The sequence below is a fragment of the Somniosus microcephalus genome, chromosome 5 (genome assembly GCF_052327205.1).
Source record: "Somniosus microcephalus isolate GS21.2 chromosome 5, FLI_Smic_1.0, whole genome shotgun sequence".
Taxonomy (NCBI): Eukaryota; Metazoa; Chordata; class Chondrichthyes; order Squaliformes; family Somniosidae; genus Somniosus; species Somniosus microcephalus.
The window spans coordinates 26850666-26857525 of NC_140991.1; positions in this window are offsets into that span (position 1 = coordinate 26850666).

Consider the following 6860-nt stretch of genomic DNA (forward strand, 5'->3'; position numbering starts at 1 on the left):
GTCGCAGAACAACAAATCGAAGTCTTCAATCTGCACAGTGATTCGGGATGGTATCGGCTAGGAAGTCCCTAAAGGCAGAAGTGAATTTTGTGAGATTGCAGCCTGTGTGGATGAAAATGTGAGATTCCCCATTCCCTCTGTTGTCAGGTTGCATTTCAAGACAAGTGGTTTTATTTTTTTTTTAAACCTGCAGTGAATGAGCTTCACTTCCAATGCCTACATCGACAACGCTGATGAGAAGCGCGTAAACGTGCTTCGCTTTTAACCCAGACCGACTGCTTTAAATACCAAACCTCTGCCCACCAATGGCCGGGTGTAGGATGGATCCAATTGATTGAAGACCTGTTGCAGCATTTGGAATTTTTAAATAAAGACTTGCAGCACCTTTCACGACCTCAGGATGTCCCAAAGCGCTTTACAACCAATGAAGTACTTTTTGGAGTGTAGTCACTGTTGTAATGTAGGAGACGCGGCAGCCAATTTGCGCACAGCAAGCTCCCACAAACAGCAATGTGACAATGACCGGGTAATCTGTTGTAGTCGTGTTGATTGAGGGATAAATACTAGCCAGGACAAATGGCTTTAATACCAGTGCACCGGCTTAATAGTATGATGATCATTTATAGATGGTTTGAGAGTCTTTCCAGATTAGCTCAAGAATATAATTCAAAGGAAGATTTATCTCGAATGTGTGGCCGGCTCCAGTACTTCATCCAATTGACCATTCTTTATGCGCGAGCCTCGGGAGTGAATATCAACAGACTATTTGACCATGGAGGGCAACACAGCCGAGCCCGATCATGTCCTTGCCCGATCTGCGCAGCAGGAATCACTGAATAGTGGTCACAAGTGGGAGCACTGGTTGATCTTCCCCTCCCCAGCCTCGGGACGCTGGGGCCAATCGTAGCGTCACTCCTGGTTTGGGATCAGCTCAGTCAGCACAGACCCGGCATCTAAACTGGGACCTTTCCTGATTAACGTCACTCAATTCTCAGGATATTGTACAGCACAGAAGGTTGTCATTCGGCCCATCATGCCTGTGCCGGCTCGTGGAAAGAGCTGTCCCAATTCATCCCACTCTGCCCCCCCACCCCCCCTTTCCCCTGCAGCCCTATAATTTTTTTCTCCTTCAAGTATTTATCCAATTCCCTTTTGACTTATTATTGAATCTGCTTCCACCACCCTTTCAGGCAGCACGTTCCAGATTGTAACAACTCGCTGCGTATAAAAAAATTCTCATCTCCCCTCTTTTTTTTGCCAATTACCTTGAATCTGTGTCCTCTGGTTACCGAACCTTCTGCCAGTGGAAACAGTTTCTCCTTATTTACTCCATCAAAACCCCCCTCATAACTTTGAACACCTCTATTAAATCTCACCGTAACCTTCTCTGGTCTAAGAACAAGACGTCAGCCTTTATTGCCCCTCCTTGGGTGCTCTGGGAAGATGGTGGGTCTTCTACGCACGTCACAGACGATGGTTAGCGAGTGCCTTGTTCAGCCACTTCAGAAGGCATGGAGAGTCAACAGTGAAGAGTGAGACTGGAGTCACTTGCAGGGTCGATGTGGCGAGTTTCCTTCCCTGAAGGAAATTAGTGATCTAGTTGGGTTGCTAGGACAAGCCCTCAGCTTTGCACGGCCAATTGTTCTGGTACCAGACACAAATTACCAGATTGATTGAATTAAATTTCACAATTTACCATGGCGGGATTTGAATTCATGATCTCTGGATTGCTAATGCAGTACTGTAACCATTTACTTTACCAGATCCTTACGAAGCCAGTGGCTTAGGTCCGATTCGTCACATGATACCTTCACCCTAAACTTTACCTTGATAGGAACAACAAAGGTACAAAAACTGGGCTAAGTAATGTGCACGGTAAAGATAAGATTACATTTCTACAGGGTACGGTTTCACTTTGAAGCCATCTGTGCCACTTACAGTCTCAACCTACCCGTTAAATAAAATGTCAAGGGTTTACGAACCTCGGGTGGTCAAACTACTGCAAGGAAGGATAGGTTAAAAAGATGCACCGCCCATGCCAGTCTCATTAATATAATTGGAGCCCAGGATGAAAATGCCTATGGCCATGAACAAAGATTTTTAATTAACGCTACTCTGACAGTCTGGCTCAGAGGTGCTGGAGAGATAGGCAGGACAGGATATGAAAATGTCTCTTATAACACAGAGGTAGATCCTGACATGGTGCGAGAGTGTAAAACAGGGCGAGTGAGCCGGCAGCCCCGTTTTACATATCTCCCCATTTTTATTTCCATTGGCTCGCTATCACCTGTTTTACACTATCGCACCAAGTCAAGATCTACCCCTACACGTCGCTGTTGTACAATAAAAATCGCATTTCAGAAGAAACTGCCTTGCGTGCGCACACGCACACACACAATACAGGTAAACATACCTCACACATGTACATTTACTTAACAAACACAAACCGCCATTCAGTGACCAAGGACGTAAACCATTCACAACGATCAAAAAAAACCACTCTCAACACTCGGCTTTTTGACTGACCATTTTACCAACAACCGCTCAAGAGGTTAAAGTTCACATGCAGACGTCATGTGAATATGAATATGGAGATCATATGCCCAACAACAGTGTCTGTTACTCATTTTTTTTAATTAACTAATCGTAAATGTAATTAGCTTTAGCCACATCTGGATTCTCAGTTAGCCACATGTGGCTCTGTGGCAAATCTATTGGACAACACTGTGACCTGATCATAGCTAGCCTGAAGCTCCAGTATTAGGTGGGGGGGGGGGGGGGGTTTGAGTGTATTTCTACCTTTTTCTTTCTTGTTTCATAGTCTCCTCCTGCTCACTTCCTCACAACACGACTTTTCTCCTAGAACATAAGAAATAAGAGCAGGAGTTGGCCATACAGCCCCTCGAGCCTGCTCCGCCATTCAATAAGATCATGGCTGATCATCGACCTCAACTCCACTTTCCCGCCCAATCTCCATATCCCTTGATTCCCCATGAGTCCAAAAATCTATCTCAGCCTTGAATATACTCAAAGACTCAGCATCCACAGCCCTCTGGGGCAGAGAATTCCAAAGATTCACAACCCTCTGAGTGAAGAAATTCCTCCTCATCTCAGTCTTAAATGGCCTAATCCTTATCCTGAGACTATGCCCCCTAGTTCTAGACACTCCAGCCAGGGGAAACAACCTCTCCGCAGCTATCCTGTCAATCCCCCTCAGAATCTTCTATGTTTCAATGAGATCACCTCTCATTCTTCTAAACTCCAGAGAGTATAGGCCCATTCTACACAATCTCTCATCATAGGACAACCCTCTCATCCCAGGAATCAATCTAGTGAACCTTTGTTGCACCGTCTCCAAGGCAAGTCTATCCTTCCTTAAATAAGGAGACCAAAACTGTGCACAGTACTCCAGGTGTGGTCTCACCAAGGCCCTGTACAATCCTCTCAGCAATCCTAAACTCTAGATGCCTGTTTTGTAAGCAGGCAGAAAATGGGGTCACGCAGACCCCTGTACAATAGCAGATAGTTCAGTTTACCTGCCAGCACCTTTCCTACATTATAACAGTGACTACACTTCAAAAGTACTTCATTGGGTGTAAAGTGCTTTGGGACGTCCTGATGTTGTGAAAAGGCGCTATATAAATGCAAGTTCTTTCTTTTACCTGATTTTACAGGAAGCGCGTTAATCCCCAAGAATCCCTCTAGATAAAGGATTGCCGAGAAGTGCTTGTTTTTTTAAATTAAAAGAAAAAACAATTGCGTTTAAATAGCACCTTTCACTACCTCAGGACGTCTCAAAGCGCTTTACAGCCAATTAAGTACTTTTTTTTGAAGTGTAGTCACTGTTGTAATGTAGGCAACACGGCAGCCAATTTGCACACAGCAAGGCCCCACAAACGGCAATGTGCTAATCGCCAGATAATCTGTTATTAATGATGTTGATTGAGGGATAAATATTAACTAGGGCACCGGGAAGAACTCCCCTGCTCTTCTTCAAAATAGTGCCATGGGATCTTTAGACATCTACCCGAGGGGGGTCTCGGTTTAACGTCTCATCTGAAAAACTGCACCTCTGACAGGGCAGCACTCCCTCAGCACTGCACTGGAGTGTCAGCCCAGTTTTTTTGTGCTCGAGTCTCTGGAGTGGGACTTGAACCCACAACCTTCTGACTCAGAGGCAAGAGCGTGACCAACTGAGCCACAGCTGACACTGTTTAGCTGTAACTGTTTATTTACCCTTATTATAAAAATACTGGCTATTGAGCGTTACCGATTTGTCAAGTCCTCAAAGGATTTAACTTTACATCCCAGAAGAAGTTAAAAAAAAACGTTGTGCCTAGCAAATTCTAGCAAAGGTCAGTCCTGCGGATGAAATCGGGTCATGCAGTCAGTACGTTTGAAATTAAAACATACATTTCGATTTGGATGGTCTGTGGGGTTAATTTAGCCATAACCATTTATTTTCCTTTATTCTCTGCTATTCCTTGCAGTCTCCACCAACGGAGATAATAGCTGGCCCACCGTCTTCAATGGAAAAGAAAAGCGTGCACCGTGTAAAACGGGCTGCCAATTCGCTGTGGAAGACCAATCACAGCCCCAGTTTCTCCGCCTCCACCCTATCGACCCCTTCATAATTTTAAAGGCCTCCATCAGGTCTCCTCTCACTCTTGGAGTCCCAGCCTGCTCAATCTATCCTGATGGTTGAATTCTGGTAATAGACTTGTAAATCGTTTCTGTACTTTCTCCAGTGCTTCTGTATTCTTTTTGTAGTATGGAGACCAGAACTGCACACTGTACTCCAAGTGTGGTCTAACCAAGATTCTATAAAAATATTAATATAATAAGCAAGTCTCGGTGCAGAACAGGATCCAGGTGGAAAACTGTTGGGACAAATTGCAGATTGTGTCAGGTGGTTCAGATGACGGGCAAGGCGGGCTTTAAGGTACAAAAGCATAGATAAGAGATTCAGAGGTGAGGCAAGGATGGAGGTGGGCAGGATGTTGCAGAGTTGGAACCAAGTGATCTTAGTGATGGATAAGATACGGAATTTGAAGCCCAGCTCACGGCCAAACGAGAAGCCGAGGTTGCGCGCAATCTGGTTCAACCCGAGTGAAAATCCAAGGAGGGGGGAAGGAATTGAGAGGAAGCGCACCGAGTTTTTTTGGCAGGAGCAGAATAAGGTGGCCTGGCGTTCCCAATGTTCAGCTGGAGAAAGTTCCGTTTCTTACATTACCTGATGTCAAGACAGCCCAAATCTGGCAGCAAGCATACTTCAGGGCTGCATCAACCTTTCCTTGGGGAAAGGCAAGGTTCAGGACAAATAATACGCTGAAGCACCAACAATCATATCGCCCAAAGCCAATGCTGTGTGTGTCGGTATCGAGGGTAGGATCAAACTTGCCCGACTGTGGGATGTTCTCCACTCTCGATCTCTCCAGTCTAAATTTCAGGCCTTGAAGTCAGGCTTCACTTTAGTGCCCACTAAAATGTAGTTCGTCTAGACCATGTAATAATACTTTTTTTTTTTTTTAAATAGACAGCAGTTGGGTACAACCATTAGCCTTTATGCCCCTGGGTGAGGGGGCAGGGGGTGGAAATTCAACCAGGGTACCCCTCACATTCTCCAGCCACCAACTCTCAAGTACAAGTGGGGATGTCAGGAGAGGACATAGTTGAGCTGAGCTATGATGCCATCTGCAGTTGAACAGGCTATTGAAAGTCACAGGTGAAGGACGTCTACCTTGTGATGCTTGGGGCTGACCACTGCCCATGGAACCACTCCAGCAAGGAATCTTACCTCAACAAGAATAGCAGGGAGTGCAAACTGGTGAAGAGATATAAAAAAAAGTGAACAAGCAGGAACTCTTACCTGGCAATTTAGACAGTTCAAGACTGATCAGCACATCTTCAATTTGCCTCAATGTGTGACTGATCAATCCAACCATCAACGAAACCTTTATTTTTCCTTTGTTCCCGAAGGCACTGGTGTGTCGACCATCCTCCGCGGGTGTCAGCAAATTGTTTGACTATGAGAGCACAACAACTTACATTTATAAAGCGCCTTTAACGTATTAAAACATCCCAAGGCACTTCACAGGAGCGATTATCAAACAAAATTTGACACCGAGCCACATAAGGAGATATCAGGACAAATGACCAAAAGCTTGGTCAAAGAGGTAGGTTTTAAGGAGTATCTTAAATAAGGAGAGATGGAGAGGCGGAGAGAGGTTTAGGGAGGGAATTCCAGAGCTTAGGGCCCAGGCAGCTGAAGGCACGGCCGTCAATGGTGGAGCGATGAAAACCGAGGATGCGCGAGAGAGCAGAATTGGAGGAGCGCAGAGATCTCGGAGGGCTGGAGGAGGTTGCGGAGGTAGGGAGGGGCGAGGCCGTAGTGGGATCGGAAGACAAGGGTGAGAATGTTAACAATAGCCAAGCCTTCTTCTCACTGAGCAGCCAGAGACGGGGAGGGCTTCGCTGGATATTGGAACCCTGTCGGATTTTTCATCACGCCTGACCCAGGGAGATCGATGGGCTCAGCACAACAGACTGCGTATTGAACCAGTGGCCTCCCAATCTGTTTGTGTCAATCCACACCATGTACCCACTAAAGCCGTCTCGCGAAGCATCAGACAACCGCGCATAATTCTTTCCAGTAAAAAATAAATAACACTAGGAATCCATGGTTTATCAGTTTTTTTTTTAATTGTTTATTTTCATATACAAAAAGATAAAGTTGAAATAATCCTTTCTAGTTTCTCCTACTATTGTGGTGTTGCTGCTTCACATGGGGGGTAATACTACATTCATACTGGTTTATTCTGGCGCCCGGTCCAGAGACCCGGAACAGCAACACCCCAACA